Raw genomic sequence first — 22,142 nt, 5'->3', positions numbered from 1 at the left:
AGCAGCAAGATCATTTAAATAATATCTACACCATTTTGCTGTAAATGTAAAAATAAAAATACATGATGGCATTTCATCTTAGTACTAGAGGAAGGATAGAATTATAGAACTCAGATAATTTTTTTCTATTTTCATATCTTGTTTTTCATTTTTCATGAAGCTTAGGAAAGTGTACAGATTGTGAGTGTTAGAAATATGGATGTCATATATGTTTTTAATATTTATTTATTTATTTCAGAGCAAAGGAGAGGGGAGGGGAGAAAGGATGTGTCAGGGCCTCTAGCCACTGCAAACAAACTCCAGATATGTGTGCCCCCATGTGCATCTGGCTAGTGTGGGTCCTGGGGAATCGAGCCTCGAACTGGGGTCCTTAGACTTCACAGGCAAGCTCTTAACCACTAAGCTATCTCTCCAGCCCAGAAATCATATATTTTTTCTCTAAGAATTTCTGGACTTATAGTAAACTTATAAATAACACATATGTGTGAATGCACACCTATTTTGTATGATAGTAGGTGCCCTAACTCTTCCTTTTCTACTCAGGGCTGTTTCAGTTAGGGTAATGGTAAACAGGACAGAGCTGAGCAGATCTGAAAGCTGTGAAAGCATCAGGCTCTGTGACTTAGCACTGCACACTATAACCAATGTGGTGGTCTGACTCCATGTTCCACTAATCCATCCCGTCAGATGTGTTTCCTTATAATTAAGAATCTATCCTGGAAATAATGTTGTGATAACACAGAAAGGAGGCAAGGACTTTCAAAGAGACACTTCAAGGAGTACATATGAGGACCCATAAAGTAATGATAGTGTTTTCTGAGGCTGTGATGATACACATTTTATAGATGACCTAGCTGGAGATTTTCACTATATTTTGAGAAAAATCTGATTGGCATGTCTGAAGAGCAGTACAAGGACTTGAGTTATGCATAAGGGCAAGTAAAGAGAAGAAAGTTTCACTTTCAAGAGCAAGGAACCAGAAATTGTATTGCTAGGTCATATCAAGTATTAGCACAAAGTTAGGATACCCAGGAATAGGTAATAGATTGAAAAAAATTATGGTTTTATTTGAATGTACTAAATGGGAAAAACAGTGATGTGTTAAAGCAAATTTGGGTGAATATGTTTTTAAAATATAAAGCAAAATACAAACAAAGATATCTTCTTTCATTTTAGTATAGTAAGTAGGAAAAGTTTAAATGTGAAGAAGCATATTTTGGTTTTATTACCTTTTCATTATATATAATTGCACATTTTTCAGTTTTTAAAATTTTCTTCTTCTTATTATTATGCCTACCATAGTGAAGATAACCAATGCATAATTTCTGTTGTCAGGTTATCTTATTTCTATTTTTTATCTTTTCAAATATAGTTTAAAGCAGTTTCTTCTATCTAATCCATACAAATTTCCTCAATGTTGATGCACCTTTGAAGCTAGTTTGTGATGATTTCTGAAGGTGACCCAATACAAATGGATGCTCCCTTCACCTCTGACCTCTGACAGTAGTTCACTCTCTAAATAAGTTTCCAACCTGGTTCATAGCAAGGAAATTCTATGTTATGTAAGAACAGGAAGAGTAGCCGTGCATATGTTGGTAAACACCTGTCATCTCAGAAGTGAAAGGCTTGAATAGGAGTACAATAAGGATAATATACAGTAAGGTAAGCTGGGCGTGGTGGTGCACACCTTTAACCCCAGCACTCAGAAGGCAGAGGTAGGAGGATCTCCATGAGTTCGAGGCCATCCTGAGACTACAGAGTGAATCCCAGGTCAGCATGAACTACAGTGAGACTCTACCTCAAATAAATAAATAAATAAATAAATAAATAAATAAATAAATAAATAAAAATAAAATAAAATAAGGTAGCTGCTAAGACTACCACTTGCTCTAACAATAAATGACTGACTATATTATACTATTCTCATTGATGAAGAAAGAGGAATAATTTTCAAATAGGAACTCAACTTTTCTTGTGAGGCTCTGATTATGTATCACTACCTTCTTAAGGGATTTATAATATCTTCAACATGGAATGCAGAATTGAAATAAATACTATTTTAGAGTTATTAAGTTAAAGAAACAGGAAAATGAAGATTGAAAAAGTGCTAAATTTTGTAGGACACCTGATAGAAAGTGATGGATTTCATTATCTAGTATACTTTTATCCCTACTGACCTTGAGCAATTTTTCCATCAGGACTTATGACTAGGAAATATTTTACCGAGAAACTTCATCCTCAAGAAATATGAAATGATGTTAGTCCCTTAGAAAATGTACTTTCTCAAGTTTCTGTCTTTACATTTAAAAAAGGAAGTAAATTTTGGGTGGTAATGAGAAAGAATGACTACAGAGGAAATTGAGTAAAGATGGGAAAGAATCCTGCAAAGGAAATGGCAGATGTTGTTTTCTTATTGTAGAAATACTTGGGAAAGTAGCATTTAAATCATATACCTCCTAGGTAGGAAGTTATCCAATTCTGCATTTGATAAACTACATCGTGTATCCTTCATATCTAATCAATACTTCAAATATATGTACTGAAAATGTCCCTTTGCCTACAATGTAATGCACAATGTGGGTGCAACAATCAAATTCTCAGTTTCAACCAAAGCTGGGAAAGGTGAACAGTGGCATTCATCTGATGATATTAAAACATTCTTCCATGCTCTTCCAATTTCCCAGAGAATTGACCCCTTTATTCTCCTTCTAACAGTTTCTTTTGCTTTCCCATAGGGACATTTGAAAATATTGATTAAGGGGAAAGTTTTTGTCTCTGGGAAATCATCTAAAAAATTTTCCCAAGTGTTTGTAGTCTGAAAGACAAAGCTGTATTCTTTGAAGAATAGCGGCTCTCCCACCACTTCAAAGTTTAATGGCATTGAATGGATGCCACAGCACTAGGTATTAAGTGCGCCAATCAAAGGTTGCTTCACAGATCCTGCACACACTAGTTTCGTTGCCTAACATCAGAACAATACAATCACTAGTCACATTAATTCAGAAAATCTTTGCAAGAGACTAAGTGGAGCAAACACAGGCAGATTATTATTAGCATCTTCCCTCAAAAACACTGCTGGAAAAAGAAAGGTAAAATTAAGAAAATAATTAATATACCCTGACATATATCTGTGCCTTAGAATTCCATCAGGGGGAGATTGTGCCGGGGAGAAGGCAGGTCCAGCTTTGCTCAAGCTGACTATGGAGCACTGAAGATAACTCAGACGCACACTTTCTGAAGGAGCTCTGAAAGCCCCACTGAAAGGATCACCTCTCTTTGGGCTTTTACCCTGGTTTTAGTGTTGGATATGTTAATTATAAATCTGCTTTTCATATTTAGAATTGATTCCTCACCTCTTGTTAGATTACCCAAATGTAACTGGACTGAGACTGAAATACTTTCCCTGGAAATGTAAGGAATTAAATCTATTCCTAAGGGTCAATGCCACCTCACAAACAAATGTTTTCTCATTACCCCAGAATGCTGCACAAAGTTGATGGCCTGCTTTCTGTTTAGGATTTTAGAGTTCTTATGCATTCTATGTCTCCCATGACCCATAATAAGACATCATCTCCCAAAGGGCACAGAAACTCTTGCTAAGTAAGTTTTAACCTACTGCCCATTACAGTAAACCTTCATGAACCCTTATAGTAGCAGTCAGCTAGTCCTCAGGTATAGTTTAGTGCATAGATCATAGTTACCCAATCCATTCATGAGTACACACATCATAAAATCCAAAGCGTGGCTCTATTACTACATCTATGTTACATCCAAGAATATAACAATACAAAAAGATTTTTAAAAAGTCTCAAAATTCATTAACAGAGGCAGAATTTTCAACAGCATTCAAGCCCAGAGAGTTTGATTCCAGTACCCATGTTCTTATGTTCTTACCTCCCATCCTGACTTAAGTCTTGCTTTTAAGACAAAGGGTGAATATCCATTTTATCTTCAGATTTTAGAAATAAACTGTCTTCTTTCTCTCTTTCTCATCTGAGATTCCCCATAATGTGTATATTGGTCATCCAGACAATGTCCTATAAGTCTCTTAAGTTCTCTTCAATTTCTAATTATGTGTCCTTCTTACTCCCCACGTTCTTTATTTCAAATGTCTATGTTCAAGATTGTCATTTTTTTTTTTACTTTTTTTGTTCATTTTTATTTATTTATTTATTTATTTGAGACTGACAGAGAGAGAAAGAGGAAGATAGAGAGAGAGAATGGGTATGCCAGGGCTTCCAGCCACTGCAAACGAACTCCAGATGCGTGCGCCCCCTTGTGCATCTGGCTAACGTGGGTCCTGGGGAGTTGAGCCTTGAACCGGGGTCCTTAGGCTTCACAGGCAAGGGCTTAACCACTAAGCAATCTCTCCAGCCCTCAATTTGTTTTTTTTTGATTCATTAAGTTGGCTACTGAACTTCTTTGATGAGTTTTTTTCAGTTCAATTACTGCATCTTTCCACTCTAGGATTGGTTTGGTTATTTCTATAGCTTCCTTCTTTATGTTGACACTATTTATATATTATTCTTCCAGATTTATTTGGTTGTCTATTTCTATTCTCCTGTAGATTATTGGGCACTTTACAGCATTTATTTTAAGTTACTTTTCATCAGCAAAATGGGCTTGGTTTCTTGAGTTTTAGATTTTCCTTCCATTGAGATGCTTTTCTCTGGATATCACTTTTGTTTGATTTTGTCTATTAATTTGTTTGCATGCTTTGTGCCTTTTGTTTGGAATGGACTTCCCACTTTGAATGGACATCCACCTCTCTAAGTGTGGGTGCACTGGTGTCATGCTGGGGTAGTGTTAGCTCAGCTTACTTTTTCTTTCTATTCTGATCTTTTGCTCCCTCTGTCATCTGTTTACTGAATTATGTCTTGTACAATAGTCACCTCAGTACTGAAAAGCCACCCAGTACTGATGCCGACAGGACTCTTCAGGAAAAAAATGTCCATCCCTTTGGATAGGCATCAGGTGAGTTATAAAACTAGATATTAGATTCACTCCTCCTGCATTCCCAGCAGAGGGAGAGTCCTGGTATGGGTAATTTGTTTTTCTTTTTTACTTTCATAATCCATGGATGGTCTGAATTTATTTTTATTGCCTTTTTCACTTTAACCTCTTCTGAGTTTTTTCATGGTCTGCACCTGTAACTTCTCAACCCAAGTCCAGAGTTCTTACTGATATTTTGGTCCATAATATTGGTGTTCAATCTGTGTATCTGAACCAAAGGAGAACCTGTATTTGCTAGTCTTCCAACTTGCTGACAGCACTCAAAGACACTTACTTCACTATATTTTGATTTTTAAAATAATTAGGTTTGTAGAGATGGCTGTAATGGTTAAGGTACTTGCCTGTGAAGCCTAAGGACCCAATTTCAAGTTTCCCAGTACCCACATAAGCCAGATGCACAAGGTGGTGCATGCATCTAGAGTTCGTTTGCAGTGTCTGGAGGCTGTGGCATGCCCATTCTCTCTTTCCCTGTCTTCTTCTTTCTCTCTCTCAAACAAATAAATAAAATATTAAAAATAATTATAAACCCTTAACTGTGTGTTGGTATGTGCTTATTATCCAAGCACATGGAAGGTGGAGGCAGTACTATCAGGAATAAAAAGCCATCTTCAGCTACATAGTGAGTTTCAAGTTATCTTGGACTCAAAAAAAAAAAAAAAAAAAAGGTTTGGAGAGATGGCTTAGCAGTTAATGTGCTTGTCTGAGAAGCCTAAGGATGTATTTTTCTACTCTCCAGGTCCTCCATAAGCCAGACACAAGGTGATGCAAGCATGCAAAGTTGCACGTGCATACAATGTGGCACAAGTATCTGGAGTTCAATAACAATGACTAGAGGCCCTGAGGCACCAATTCTCTCTTTCTCTCCTTCACTCTCTTGCACACACACAAAAAAAAAAATAAAATAAAATAAAGAAAAGAAGAAAAAGAAAGAGAAACAACCTCCTCTGCTTTGTTTTGGTATATTCAGTGACATCCTAATAGGCATACATTATCAACTTTTTATTGACTGATAAGATCTATGCACTATATACAATTTATAACTCCTATTTCTGAGTGGGACTTATTTTTCCCATGTTAAGGAATTATACTTCAGAATTACTTGAACAGTACAATAAGGAAACTACAATCTGTAGGAAGGTACTTCTTTGTTGCTGATGTCATCATGTGTGTATCATATTTATATGCATATTTCAACTATTCTTATAGACATATACTGAAGGACAAGATTTATAGATTTTTACTTGTGACAGAATTTGTGGTGGTGGTAGCAGCCAAATGTTAGCTGTTGTCATTATCTCTCAAAGAAATAAACACAGAGCCCATATGTTCTCATCCAGAATCATTTAAAGAAATGGCAGCAGAACACCCTTCTCTCTTTTTGAAACATTTTATTTTAGACATTTCTTGTGCAGATGAACAAATTTTACTCTTCCTCAATTCCCAAAGAATTCATCTTAAATTCTTCAACAGCTTTTAATTATTGTCAGAGTTGAATGAAGACCTGCTTACCCGAGATTTAGGTCGTAGTATAAACGGAGGGGATGTTACTGCTACTTCCTCATTGCTGGACACCAAGCAGAAGCAGCTCCTGAGAGGAAAGGGTCATTTCAGGCTTATGGATTCCAGGGGAAGCTTCACTGTGGCAGAAGAAGCTGGCTTACTTCCATAGGTGCAGGCAGAGAGACATCATCAAACAGCCAGCAAATATGAATAGACAGGGCTCCAGCTGCTCTCTGTACACCTAGTAGGGCTAGAAGCCAAATACCTCTTCCCCCAGCAGGAAGTCCACTGGAGACTCAAGTTGGAGGGTTTATTTTTTTTAAATTAAAAAATGTTTCTTTTTCCCTTTTTTGGGCATTTTCATTACATGTATACAGTATATTTTGATATTATTTTCCTCAGTTCCTGTTTCATATTCCCTTTATGTTAACACCTTCTTCATTAACTCACATTTTACTTTCATACATTTTTTAAACCCATTGAGTTAAATTGGGGCTGCTTGTATTATCATAGGTAGAAACTTACCAATGGCTACACTACTGATGAACCTGACTACCCCTTTCCCAGAAACCATCAGCTTCCATTAGATACCATAGGTGTAGGGTCTTATGTGTCCTTCCCCATCAATGGTGAAGTACTGACAGGCTCAATCTTGTCCTGGAATCCACAGCTGCTGAGTACCCATGAATGTTGACATTCATGTTCTATCCAAATGAAAGCATTGCACAAGCCTCCTCCCCATCCTCTTGCTCTGACGTTCATTCCGTCCTTCTTCTGTGAGCTTTCCTGAGCCGTGGAGGAGATGGTTTAGATGTCCTGTTTGAAGTTGAGCACACAGTGGTCACTTATTCTTGGCAACTCTGAATTGGCATCTCTGAATGAACAGAAGAGATTCCATAATCAAAGCTTCAAGCAGTGTTAATCTATGGAACCAAACAGAGATATTTAGAAGGCAATTTTACATGCTACCTGTTTAGCATAACAATAGTAGATTTCCCTCTAGAGCCTATGTGCCAACCCTACTTTTGGCTATCTTTAAAGTACCTTGCTGAAATTGTTCCTATGAAGTGGGTCTCAATTCAATCATAAAGTTACTCCCAGAACTTCCATGCCACTATTGCACCAGTGTGACGCAGATCAGTTGTGGAATACACAGAGTCCACAGCTGTAGGAGTATTTTTTTTAATTAGTTATGTACACAGTGTATGCAATCATATTGACACCATTGTTAGCCTCCTCCCTGTCCTCCCCTCTCTGCAGGAAGTCTCCTCATTGGGGAATATGGGTAATGCATTGCTGGGTTAGCCATCAGTTATGGGTAAGACATTTCTCTGAGCATAATGACCCCATGTGTGGCTCTAACATTGTTTTCACCCCCTCTTCCTCAAATTTCCCTGAGCCATGTTCGGTTCATTTTAGGTCTGCTTCAGTGATGAGGTCTTGGGAGCCTCTGTGTCTCTGGATATCTGGTTTGGTAGGAATTGAGTATTCTTTGTGTCTATCTCCTTCACCCTTGTGCTGGTACCAGGTTCACCAAGGAAGCAACACTCTTTCTCATTTCCCCAATTACCCTCTGTTTCAGCTGGGGCCATTTTGGGGTGTGATGGACTGGTTCTCTCCTTAGAATCTGCATCCATCTGAAAAAGAAAAGCAAATTCTCCAATGGAGAGTGAAGTTAGCACCAGATAAATGGGGTAACCCTTGTTATTTTAGAGAGAATTTAATAGGTGTAGGTCTTCTTGTAGCCCACAACTGGTGTGAGCTTGATAATGGAGAGCAGGCTCATTTTTGTATATGGCTCTGACTTGATTCCCAGCTCCAGCTATGGGTTCTGTTTCCTTGAGCAGATCAGTTAGCCAAATCAAGAGCAGTTAATTTCCCACCATGGCTGTGCTCAGCTATTGCACTTGTGTGAGCATCATGTTGGGTTGTTTGCTACTGAGTAGCTTAAACCATAAGTTGCTTGGACAGATGCTGTTCATTATCCCCCAGTCACTCATGTAGCACCTTCTGGCACTAGACCAGCTAACTCTCTGGGGACTGACTCTTTTCCAGATTCCAGTCAGGTCACTCCATGTTCCATATCAAGAACATATGGTGTCTTCAGCAGTAAGGTCTTACCACTAACATTTGGTGAGCCATCAAGTTCTCTGACAGAAATCTGTCTTATTTTGGGAAACCTTGTATGTCTCTCTGATCAACAGCTCATTGTGGATATTAGCCACATGCTGGTGCTAGGAGTTACAGTAGGTCAGTGCCCAAGAAGTGAAGGAAGAAAAAGATAAGTACTATAAAAGAGATAGAGAGAAGAGAGAAAGAGGGAGAAATAAAGAGAGAGAGAGAGAGAGAGAGAGAGAGAGAGAGAGAGAGAGAGAGAGAGAGAAACAGAAGATTGAGGTCAGTCTTCATCCTGCTCTTCAGAGTTCAAGTTGGTGATTTAATATTAATACATTTAAACTACCACAGGAGCTCAAGGTGTTTAAATGATTATTACCTGTTACTGAAGATTCAGTGATATAATTTTGCTTATACATATAAAAATCTGTGGTTATGGCATGGAAGGATAGTTTAGCAGTTAAGGCACTTGCCTGCAAAGCCAAAGAACCCAGGTTCAACTCTCCAGGACCCACGTAAGCCAGATGCACAAGGTGGCACATGCATCTGGAGTTTGCAGTGGCTGGAGTATCTGACATGTCCATTCTCCCTCTCTCACTCTCTCTCAAATAAATTTTAAAAAAACAAAAATTTAAAAAAAATATATGATTGTACTTGCCATAGGTAAAGTTACTACAAACACACTTAGCTGATATTGAAACTGAATACTATGCTGCTTCTGTGGTTCTTTCCTAGATTTCTTACCTAGTCATCACAACATTCTTGTATTATAGTGCCTTGTAGTAATGATATGGTTTTATAAAACATATGTGTTGCTTAAAACTTTCTTCATTTAAAATGGATCATTCTGAGGTCTGGAAAGATAGCTCAGCTGCTAAAGGCATTTGTCTACAAAGCCTATCTACCTGTTGTTCAATTTCTGAATACCAATGTAAGCCAAATATAAATGGCTCAGCCTGCCTACAACAAAGAAAGGTGAAGCCAGAAGAATCTGAAGTTGACAGCAAGTTGTCTGACATTTATTTGCAGTTTGGAGGTTCCTTTGTAGCTGCAAGAGACAAAGAAGGCAAACCACGGACACCACAAAGTGGTTCTCTGACCTTCACACACAAATCATGGCATGTGTAGCCTCACACATACACACACAAATAAATAAATGCATAATTTAAAAGACAAATAAAATGGATTATTCCACATCCCATTTCTTCAAGATTTTTCTCACTGGTGATATAGGTGGTATTTAAATGCAAATGCTTAGTTATATGATTTTCATCTCTAAGGAAACACAATTTTAATGCAACTCCAGAGGTCTTTCTAAAGGTGATGCATGGGTTTCACATGAAAAGTAAAATTCTTCTTAAGGAATTCTATTACCATAGACGTTTCAATTTATTACTTCTGAAAAAAACATCTGAATATAATTCCAAATATTGCATAAGAATTTATTTGTCAAAAAAGTTCAAAATACTAATCCATGAGCTCACAAGCCTAGAAATCTCACATTCCCTCATCTTTTCTGTGTCTATACCGTAGAATGCATGTGCCAACTTCCCACAGCTGCTGTAAGATTCCGGTGTGTCATGTGAGGGAAAGTAATTTATAAAGTGAGTCACTGTAGAGTAGACCAAACTTCCTATAAAGACCTTCACTTAATTCCTTCTACTTCTAGGCCCAATATCCATGTTTTGTGCTCTGGATCTTGAATGGTAGGACATGTTCATTTTAAATCAATATCAATAGAGTTCTACCACAGCCAAACACATTGAATTAAACACAATGAATAAAGTACCTACTGAGAGATGCCTAAGTTATAAGACCCTTTGTTGTGTGAAGCATGAGGATTTGGATTTGATTCCCAGCACTCATGTAAAATAATGCCATGCATGGTCAAATATGTGTGTAACCAAGTAGTGGGCAAGAGACAGGAAGCCTACTGGGACTCCCTGGTCAGTCAGTCTAATCATAAAACAGAGTGTTTAAGTTTCAGTGAGAAATCCTATCTCAGGGAAATAAGGTAGAGGAGTTGTAGAGGAGGGTGCACAGTATCTTCCTCTGGCCTTTAGAAGGACCTCTGGAGTTGCATTAAAATTGTGTTTCCTTAGAGATGAAAATCATATAACTAAGCATGTGTGCACAGAGCATGAGTATTTTTACATGCAGGAATACACCACACATACAAGCATGCATAGCACAGCAAGCAGATGTCTATGTATCCATCACACTGGTAAATAATATCTGTCATTGAACTCCTCTCTCCTCAATTTTCCAATACAGAAAAAGTAAGTTACAAATAAAAACGAATGAAAATATTGGTTTTGGTCATTTAGTAATTAATTCTACTGGAATGCTAAATGATTTTCTATTCTTAACTATAACCCATACCTTCTTGGGCCAGTATCTAAACACAAGGGAGACATGACAAGAAGACATGTCTTTGGAAGGCCACCATTCTTTTCTAGCCTATGCTATTATGACTACTACAGCCCTACTGTAACAACCATAGGAAAGGCCAAGGAAAGGCTGGTTTTTTCTTTTTTTCTTTTCTTTTCTTTTTTTTTTTTTTTTTTTTTTGGCCCTGTGCTAGATATTGAACCTAGGGTCTTACATGTGCCACACAAGAGTTCTTCCACTTTGTAATACTGAAACCCTGGAGATTTTTATTTTTTTTATTTTTTTTTTTGATTTTTCGAGGTAGGGTCTCACTCTGGCTCAGCTGACCTGGAATTCACTATGTAAGCTCAGGGTGGCCTCGAACTCTTTGGCAATCCTCCTACCTCTGCCTCCCAAGTGCTGAGATTAAGGGCATGTGCCACCAAGCCCTGCTGAGACTTTTTAAAAGAAAATATTTCACAAATACATTATGAGTTCACTGACAAGAAATCCAAATTTCCATTACTTCAAATATCAAATGAAAACTTTGTGAATGTCCCCCCAAATTCTCATATAACATTTATAATTTTACCATAAAATATTAAATTTTCATATTCAACCATTCATTCAGCAGTCACTTTACCTATTTTGATGCAATCACTGATCTATGAGGTTAGAATAAAAATAATAAAAAATATTTTAAAATGCATGAGAACATTTGCTTTACAATAACTGTAACTTTTTATATGCATATAAGGTGTTGACCGGTATGATTATGTAATTGAATTACAGAGTTTTTTTTCACGTGGAGATAGGCTATAATCAGATTAGTAAAATATATGGTAGTCAAGTTAAATGAACCATACATAATAATAGCACTTGTTGAAATATCTGCTATTTTTTTCTTAAGCCTCAGATATTAGTTAAGACTAAAAATTTTGAAAACTATCTAAAATACTCAAATTCTGAGAACAAGGATACAGGCTAAATGGATAAGCCTGGTCAGATTAATGGCCATGAAAGTAAACCCAGAAAGCAATAATCCCTTTAAAAATAAATCATCTTCATTTAGAAAAGTTTTATTGGCAGTCTTAGCTACAAACCACTTTAGTTTTAAAGATGCTTACTGATAAATTACTTTTGTACCTAACTTTATGATTTTAAGAAATTTAAAAAAAAACCTATTATACTGCAATTCAGTATGATTTAAGAGATTTGTGCTTCCTATTACAAATAACCAATATCTCTTTTTGGTCAGGTTCCTTTAATTTCAAGGTAAATTTAAATTCAAACTACACATCTTGTTGTTACTATTCCATACTTGTTTATAGGAATCATCTGTGGAAGCACTTGCTATCCAGATGCATGAAAACATGTCTTGAATGCTCTTGGATTTTCTGTACACTACTTACATACATGTGTGCCTCCATCTGGGAAAACTGGGCTTTGGTACTTCCTTACCCTCTTCCTCATCACTGTCAACCTGCACATCTTGGGCATATAATCCTGGAGAATAAAAGTTCCCTTGTCTATCCTGTCACCCTGTTTCGTTGTTTGTAATAGCTTCATTCTTTTAATAAGCCTAAAATTTTTGTCATCCAGTGAAATCAAACTTACCTGCAAGACGACATTGAACCAGCCTGGCAGCCTTCTCAGAGTGGTTTTCTGAGTTTCCTATGTAGCTATCTTTACTGCCTTATGAGAATCAGTTTGTGTATAACCACAGTGATTGTGTGGCCGGTAGACTATCATTACTCCAGTTGTCATCTGAGATCCTCAGATTCACTTCCTACTGGAAGTATACTTGCTTTCAGATATCCCAACAAGGATTAAAAGGGACAGTGTGGTGTACACTGCCCCATCTAACTGAGCATTTCTGTCTATTACTTTCTGTCATCTCTGTGAGCTCACGAATCTTACAGGCTAGCTACCACTACTGAAGCAGGTCTCTCGATAGCTATTTAAATTCTAACTACAGTGTTGTATTCAGTATAAATTAACCAAATGTAGCACAAGTAATTATACAAATAGATTAGATTTAAATAGAATGAGGAGATATTTGTCTATAAGCACCCCTGGTATACAGTGTGGTTTATGAATAAGATCAGTGTCTTCCAAAGTTTAATGTTGTAACCACACAGGTATGTGATGACATTATATGCAAAAGACATTTGAAACAATATAAAGATAGCTTTTTCTCTGAACATTATTCATGAAGGTGGACATTTCATATGTGGCAAAAGAGGTCAAGTATGCATATGTGAATATTAGATTCAAAAAACAAGTTTATATTGTATACACAGACCACAGCACACCATTCCGTTCAGGACTTCAATAGTCCTACTTCAACAATCGCTTTCAAGTCCTTGGCTTATATTGTCAAAAATAAGTGATAAAACAAGTATAACTTTTGATTATAGAATGAAAGAAAACCTATCCACATGTGTGTACATGGATATGTGTATCTATCTATCATCTACATATTACCTATGGCCTATAATATTCTAAGATTTTAGAATAAACATAGTGACCATATACCTGCTTTTGTATTCAAAACACCAAAAGAATATTAGTTGAACTTAGGGAGATTACCACAGAACTAGTGATAAGCTGTTAAAAATGAACAGAGTCAGAATAAGGAATTTATATGAGGGACTAAAAGGAAAGAATAAAACAAGTCTAGTTAACAACATAGAAAGAAAATTTCCTTTTAACTTGACAGTTGAAGCCAAATAGTGACTTTGGATTTCCTAAATTAGATTGATGGTTTTTGTTACTAATTTTCTTTACAGGTGTATGGCAGAGCTGAGTAAATCCTGCATTCAAAGTCTGGTTGGCAACCTGTGTGTGAAAACATGAAGTAGAAGCAAAATCAATCTGAGCAATATGAGTTCAAAGCTGCATTCCAAAAGTGAGGCTGAAATGAGTGAGTAGAATGAGACCCATGACCCCTCTTCAGGATAGGGATAAGACCATGGAGGGGAAGATGTTGGGCTCTGTGGTGGTTTGAATAGAATAGATGGCCCCAAATATATTCAGTTGTTTGTTTGTAGTTTGTATCTGTAGCCACCTGGCTGGAGGCAGTATCATTGGGTGGATCTTAAGGTGGGGGGTGGGTTTCAGGTTTCAATCTAAAGATATGCAAAGTGTGCCTAGCAGGAGTTCCTGAAGTGTGCTGTGCTGTGTGGCTTTTTGACTTTTAGGCTTGTGCTTCTCTCTCTCTGTTTGGACCTGTGAAGGCAGGCCAGCTTCTTCTGCCATTATGGCACTTCCCCTGGATCTGTAAGCTTCAATAAATATCTATTCCTCCATAACTGTGCCTGGCCTGGAAGTTCATCTCAGTGAACCTGAAGCAGCCTGCTACAGGCTCTGAAACCACTGGATGGATATAATTTATCTGCTGCGAAGTAGTCATGTTAACACATATGACATGTGTGGTATTATCTAGAATTGTTCTGCATTTCCTTTTATTTGTCTGCATCTGACACACAAAAAAGATGGGACATGTCTTGTATTGAAGTCAATGTTTTTGTAAATTTCTTTGCTTCTTTGTGCATGAACTATGTATGTCTAGACCCTTGTTTGAATCCTGTACAGTATTTTAAATTGCCTGCCCGGTATCTTTGACATGGATATAATTAAAGACAGTAAAAATAGTGTGAATCCAAGTTAGTACCTACTAACTTTTATTGTATGAATATATCTCTGTGCTTTGGTATCTCAGATAGGTTTCCTCATGAAGCCCTGCAGCCCTTTACTCACAAAGACAATAGGATGTAGGTAAAAATGACAGCAACTATAAGATGAACTTGGAAGCTGTGTTAATTTTGATGCAGTTCTACAGGTTATTGGTATTTCAATGAAAGAATTGCTGAGTTTATTATTTTCTGAGCTGCATTCTGGAGGTGAGTTGGTGAAATCAATTCAAGAAGATAAAAGTATCTTCACAGATATTTAATACAGACTTGACACATGGAACTCAGAAATAGATCTTCATAGAGTCTCCCATCCTCTATAAACTTCTAAAACCAAGGAAAGAGTATCTCCTATGGTAAAACTAAATAAAACAAGTTACAAATTCATCATGGACACAATGGTTTCAAAAACTAATGTTAGCCAAGCACATCTGTAACAAGATGGCAAGAGGTTATTTCAAGAACACACAGGAAAAGAAAGTGTTCCACATTTTGAAATAGGCATGTTAGGCATGCATCTATTGAAACATGAGATAAATTAATTTAATAAGTTTAATGATTATTTATAGAAGAATAAAAAAATTTCTTTTCTCCTTTTTTTCCTATTTTTTGTTCTAAGAAATATTTATTTTATTTATTTTTATTTTTTATAATTAACAACTTCCATGACCGTAAACAATATCCCATGGTAATTCCCTCCCTCCCCCCCACTTTCCCCTTTGAAACTCCATTTTCCATCATATCCCCTCCCCCTTTCAATCAGTCTCTCTTTTAATTTGATGTCATGATCTTTTCCTCCTATTATGATGGTCTTGTGTAGGTAGTGTCGGGTACTGTGAGGTCATGGTTATCCAGGCCATTTTGTATCTGGAGGAACACGTAAGGAGTACTACCCTTCCTTTGACTCTTACATTCTTTCTGCCACCTTTTCAGCAAAGCATCTTGAGCCTTGGAAGATGTGATATAGATACTGCAGTGCTGAGCACTCCTCTGTCACTTCTCAGCACCGTGATGCCTTCTGAGTCATCCCAAGGTCACTGCCATCTGAAAACAGGTTCCCTAATGCAAAAGCAAGAATAACAATAATAATTAATAATAAATGGGTATGAACCTTAAGAGAAGTGCTTACTGGGCAGTTTGATGAGCATAGTATATACATTTAGCCGGACAGCAGCAGATGTTACACTCTTAGGGCTCATGACTACCCCTGTTGTAGGTTTTCAGTATCAGGAATGTATCCCCTCCCATGGAGCAGTCCTTCAGTCTAATTAGAGTGCATGTTTTTTCCCCCCATAACAGACATGCCACTACTGTACCCATTGGCTCGTTGGCCTGGTTAGCCAAGTATTAGGCTTGCAGTGTCTACTATGGAGTATCTTCTCTGGTGATTTATCTCTCTCCCATTGAGCTGCATGCAGCATGACTTTTTCCAGCTGTCAGCTGGTCTACATGGAGGAGGTTTTCAGCTCAGTTCCATCAGGATTTCTCAGTGATCTTGCAGCCCAATTATGTGGAGTCTTCCGCAATAGGGTCTTACCATTTATTGCTGATGGGAAAGCAAAGACCTCAGCAATGGCCTGTAATGTTTTGGAGGCATCAGGGACTTCCCTGGCTAACAACTCACTGGAATCTATCCCATCTCTGGCACTGAAAATTTTCTAGTAACAATCTATGGCTCCTGAGTGCTGTATTCTCCAAAAAAGTAGGTTTCCATATGATTTATTTATATCCATTTAGATTTTTATTAGCGCCCCCCTCCATATTTCCTTTACTCAATCTCTTCCCCTAACTTCACAAATAACCATGTGGTCCCCCATAAACTCATGTTTTCTGAATTTTTGGTTCCCAGATGATTACAGTTTTTTAGGTGAAGGCTTGCTGTAAGAAGCATGTGGTTTAGGGGTGTTATAGCCAGCTTCCCTTTGCCTGAGTTCTTCTCATTCTCCTGCTGCTGTATTTTACTTTCTGCTGATAAGGTGGTGATGTCCAGCCTTTGCTCATGCCATGTTTATCCCTGACATCAAATAGCTTCCCCTTGAGATCGTAAACCAAAATATACACTGTCCTTCATAAACTGCCTTTTGTCAGTGTTTAGTTCCTGCAACAAGATAGTAACTGCAACAAATTACACAAAAATTAAATAGGAAATAACTCCATTTTTGCCCTGGCCAGCGGGGAGTCAAACAAAGAAGCGAGGTGAAAATCAACCTGAATGAAAGTAGGCAAACAGACACAAGAAGGAGACCATGCTAGATGTTTGTCATGGCCTTGAGAGTTTATTCTTACATGTAGGCTTATATAGGGTTGTAGGGGGAAGGGGACATGGTCAGGGCAAGGAGTTGTAGGGGGAAGGGGACGTGGCCAGGGCAAGGAGTTGTCAGGAAACCTAGAGGGGATGTAATTAGGTGTTCATCTAATCTTGCCTAACTGGCTTAACATCCTGACTGCACCAGGCTTCACATCCTGACCATAAACTGGCCTTTTGCAAAAGATAAGATTCTGTAAGCAGCCTGCTGACTGGTTCCAGAAGTACCTAACAGAAAGCTGATGGACCAGCTTTCTGAGTAATGAGTCAGTTTATGAGCAGGCCCAGGTAAAATAGAGAGGCTTTTGCTCTATGGCTCCCAACATCTCCTCCCTTCTTTTATACAAGAGGGGGAGGCTCACTATTCAGTAGTGGGCTGCAATGCCTTTGTTTCTTCATCAGCTACCAACAGCATTGGAGAGTATTCAGCCAAGCATATGATCCCCTGGTAGTTGAATATTAGGTAGGGAAGTAGAAACTTAACTTGCTATATGGCAGTTTCTGTTAACATGGCCTAGGTTTGATTCATAGCTCCCAACATCTCCTCAGGGGAGGCCTGCTTTGCAGCGGTGGGCATTAACCAACTGGGGGAATAGGGACCCGACTCCTCCTGTGGGACATCTCTTTCCCACAATCTTTGACCCTTGGTACCTTTTGGGGAGGGGAGCCAAGGCCTATGTGGCCAGAGAGCGAGGCATGGCCTTAGTGATAACAGTTATGGAACCAACCTCCATGCAAGCCAGGTATACCTCTCAGGGAATCCAGAAGTGGTCAGATAAGGACCTTCCCCTGCAGTGCTTTGCCTTGCACCCACGTTGGTGCCCATATCATACCACTTCATTGTGAGCTGACATGTATATGTCTGGATCCTCATGCAGCTCCCACAGGAGGGGTAGCTATTTGGCCAAGACAGGTAGACCACAGTGATAGCAGAGGTGTAGAAGACAGCGGTATAGTAAATGAGTACAGAATGTAAGATCAAGGGAGAGTGACAGCTGCAGGTGGTAGGTCTTCAGTGGCCATGCCTCACCTCAATCCGCCAGCTCCAGTCTGTGATAATGGACCTGTAAAGGCTGCACTTTAATCTGTTGACATATAAAAGACATGATTTTAATGATAAGAATGGGTCCGATTGTGAGTGAGAGGATTGAGATAAGTAGAGGCCCTTCCAGCTTTGTCCTGTTAGGGAAAAAGGGGAGATTCTCTCAGGGAAGTGTTTCTTCCCTGGATATGTGAGATATCACTGGAGGATCATCAGCTTGTTTTACAAGTCTCTCTGGTCAGACAAGCATACTGATCCTCGGCCCCAAATGAGTACTGGGTCTGGGCCATTCCATTTTATGGTTAACAGATCTTTCCACATGGCTTTGGCAAAGGTATTTTTTGTATTTGTGTGCCAAAGACAATCAGCTGCTGACTTTACTTGAGCGTCAAGGGTTAAAAAGTTTAGGACAAACAGTGCATGATGAAGGATATTTCTTGGAGAGTCTTTTATGGGATATAAATCCCCCGTTTTTAACTTTTGAAGGGTAAATGGACCCAGAAGAGGGGCCCCTTCTGCCAGAACACTGCAGTGGGTGTAAAGTCAGTAGCACAAATGACCAGGAGAAGAGGCTTTTTATAAGAGATAAAAGTGACTCTGGCTCAGAATTGTAGCCTCCACTATCTTCAGGGCCTCTAAAATTTACCACAGGTAAACCAAATGTAAAATGCTGACAAGGAGTGTAAGGGAGTTGTAAAAAAAAAAAAAAAAAAGCAATCCTTTAGGTCAATAATGATTTTACAATGTCCTGCAGGAATTGCTACTGGAGTGGGGAGGCCTGGTTGTAGGGCCCCCATAGGTACCCTGGCCTTATTAATTTCTCTAAGGTCCTGGAGCAATACAAAGATAGGAGTATTCCAAGGAGAGGTGGTAGGTCCAATATGGCCTGCAGCAAGTTGTTCCTGTACTAACATCGTGGCTGTAGCTAATTTCAGAAGTTAAGGGCCATTTATACATTTAAGGGATTTTTTTTTTAATCTTTGGTTACAGATTTCTCTCTGAGTGTTTAACACTATGCAGATAGCCAAAAGGTAATTGAGGATTAATTTTAGAAGTCATTAATGGCTCTCTAAAGAGACTTTAGGGACACAGGAGCAGCCCCATAGTTTACTGATGTCTTGCCTGTTAGGATGAGTCATGCTGGCCAAGTAAGTTTCCCTTCTTTGGGAACTCAGGAGGGCCGATTATTCCTCAATTGTGACTCTCCTGTTTTAGACTATACACCAATTTTGTTTGGGTCTCCATATCCTTCCTGCTCAGGAAGACAGGTGACTTACCAGGGGGCCAGTGTAGAAGTGTCCCATCATCTCCAGTGGCCTCAGGACATGGGACTACAGGCCAAAATATTGATACTTTTTTACTCTAATGATTCCAGTTGGCTTTGGCTTACACATAGGTGATTAACACAATCAGAAAGGAAGTTACATCAGCCTGGATGTATGTCCATATAGAGCACATTTGATTACTGAAATAGATTAAGTTAAAGAATAGCACAAGGGCTTCTAAAATCATTTTGTCCTATCTTTAAAATTTTTGTTGTACTGTGGCAGCATAAGCCATATATCTGAGGCATAGGAAGTAGGCACATCTCACATTTTAAATATCTAACATTTATAAATATAGGCAGAACCTGTTACCAGTCTTGAAAACAGTACCAATTGATTTATAAACTTAACTAATTTAACCTAGAAATTATCAGAAAAGAACAAGTATGACAGTATAAGGTCTTAGCACCTGTGTGAAAACATCTTTGATTAGTTCAGATACCTGTGTGGGTACAAATTACCCAGAAAACATTGGAAACAGAACCATGGAGCTTGAATTTTATATCTATATCTATATATCTATATCTATATCTATATCTATATTAGATGAGAACCATTGTTTGAGCATGAGGCTGTACCCTAAAGTAGGGAATATGTCTTAAGAGTTAATTTTGTTATAAGCACTGGACTTAAGGTGTAAAAATTTAGACAGTTACTATATCTATATCTATATTTATATCTATATCTATATCTATATCTATATCTATATCTATTAGATGAGAACCATTGTTTGAGCATGAGGCTGTACCCTAAAGTAGGGAATATGTCTTAGGAGTTAATTTTGTCATAAGCACTGGACTTAAGGTGTAAAAATTTAGACAGTTACTTTACATACAATAGAGTAGAATTTGGTTTTTCCTGAGCCAAAATAGCTAGCTAAATATCAATATAACCCTTGATAAATTTTTTGAAAGAAAAAACATTATTTGACAACCAATGATTTTGGCTTAAACTTGATAGCTATTGATTTTATGTACCACAGAAATTTTTATTAACATAAAACAATTTTATGTTTTACCCATGACTTATATTTGATAGTGTTTAAGTAAGCTATCCCAACAAATCTCAGTAAGTTATTATTACTGAAATTAAATCACTTAAACCTAAGTGATTAAACCTAGTTATGACCATCCAATAAAATTAGCATAAATAAGACAGAAGCTATCTGTAAAGTTACAATGTCTTTAGGTATGAGTACTTTACCTTTGGAAATTAACCATTTCTATGTGAGCCTTTTTCTTTAGAATAGTTAAAACCTGATGAAAAGAGGACCTAATTTACTTTACTGAGAGAGTCTTAAAGTCAGTTTTATAATCCTTAAATCAACAAATTAGCATCAGTGACCTGTTAATGAGTGAGGCCTTATCATAAGACTCCGTTTATCTATTTAACATTTTTTCTAGTAAGAGACTTTATCTAACAGATGTGACTTTAGGTGTTCATAAGAGATGAACTAAAGAGAACCACAGTTATATGCTGAATTCCTTTTTCCTTGACAGAGACATTGGCCATTTTTGTGTCTAGTCAGAGTCTGGGGGACATATGCCTTAAACTTGCATGGGGTTTGAGATAAAGGGGGTTCCATCCATTTTGTTTTTTTTTTTCCAGAGTCCAGCTTTCCATGAATTTAAGTAGCATTTGTTGGAAAGCAAGAGCAAAATGAAATTACAGAGCAGAGAGATAAGCATGCTGACATTTCTTTCCTATTCCAAAGTTGTTTGTTTTTACATAGAAAATTTACCCATTTGCAAAACACAAGGTGATAGACTTTTGTCTATGTTTAACCTGGTTAAACCTCCAATTACATCTGTACTTATGACTTTGTGACCCACCTAACATAGGCATCACCTGTGTCTAATGTAAGATGAATTTAGATTAAGACTATGTCCCTATATAAAACTTTTAGAGGATCCTTAAGAGTCTGTAAACAGTTGAAGAATCTCTAACTTTAGGCATGGCATTTAGGTTTAGCCTGAAAATTCTTTCCTACAAACGCACATCTTTATCCACATACTTTAACATTCTCAGTACCACTCAAAAAGCATTTTTAACGAGGAGTCTATGTCCCAACATTGAAAAATTCTTTTCCAGTTCCTTCAATCAATTCATCTCACCCCATCATTAATTATCTTTTCTCTCTCTTTTTTTTAATTTTAATTCCCCCGAGGGGGTGCACCATTCCTGGAAGTACTGCAATACCAGGTCGATGTGTGGAGTGGACGGAGTAAGCTCCTATTCCAACTCCAAGCTTCAAAAATCCATTTAATATATTGTCCTCGGATAGAGAACATATCAGATATTAAAGTGATAAGAACAGATACTACACTTGATCTTAGCCAAAAGGCCAAGAAGCGATTATCTTTCTTATAAGGCTATTAAAAAATTACACCAAATTGATTAATCCTATTACTAAAAAGAAAGCAGTCTTAATACAATTTTATAACATTAATACCAATAACACACTTGGAAATGATTTTATTAGGAGTAGCTAAGGCAAATTGTGTTGTTATCTTGAGGCAGGCTGGCTCAGAAGTCAGATTAGTTGCCTCCTCCTCTTAAGTAACAGGACATTACAATCTTTTTTAAAAAATATCTGACAAATTATAAGTTACCTCTTTGGAAGAAGTTTTGTTGTTTTTAATAATCCTCTATGTAAGGTGAACTTGACTTAGAACAAATATCTGGCAAATTCATTCCTGTAAAAGACATTTAACTTTTCCTTTTTAATTTGTATGCTTAGGTCTTTGATTTCCTTGAAATAGTTCTCTAGAAGAGAA

At 37.7% G+C, this 22,142-nt stretch overlaps 1 non-coding gene across 1 annotated transcript; it reads right to left on the bottom strand.

The window, feature by feature from the left end:
- Window positions 1–21,530: 21,530 nt before the first annotated feature.
- Window positions 21,531–21,721, bottom strand: LOC123462374. Its single transcript, XR_006638203.1, has one exon. It is a non-coding gene; the product is annotated as a U2 spliceosomal RNA (small nuclear RNA).
- Between the last annotated feature and the right edge of the window lie 421 nt (window positions 21,722–22,142).

This window comes from Jaculus jaculus, chromosome 7, assembly GCF_020740685.1.
Source record: "Jaculus jaculus isolate mJacJac1 chromosome 7, mJacJac1.mat.Y.cur, whole genome shotgun sequence".
NCBI classification, from domain to species: Eukaryota; Metazoa; Chordata; class Mammalia; order Rodentia; family Dipodidae; genus Jaculus; species Jaculus jaculus.
Note: the sequence above shows the minus strand (reverse complement) of the source record. Positions and strands in the feature narration are given on the sequence as shown.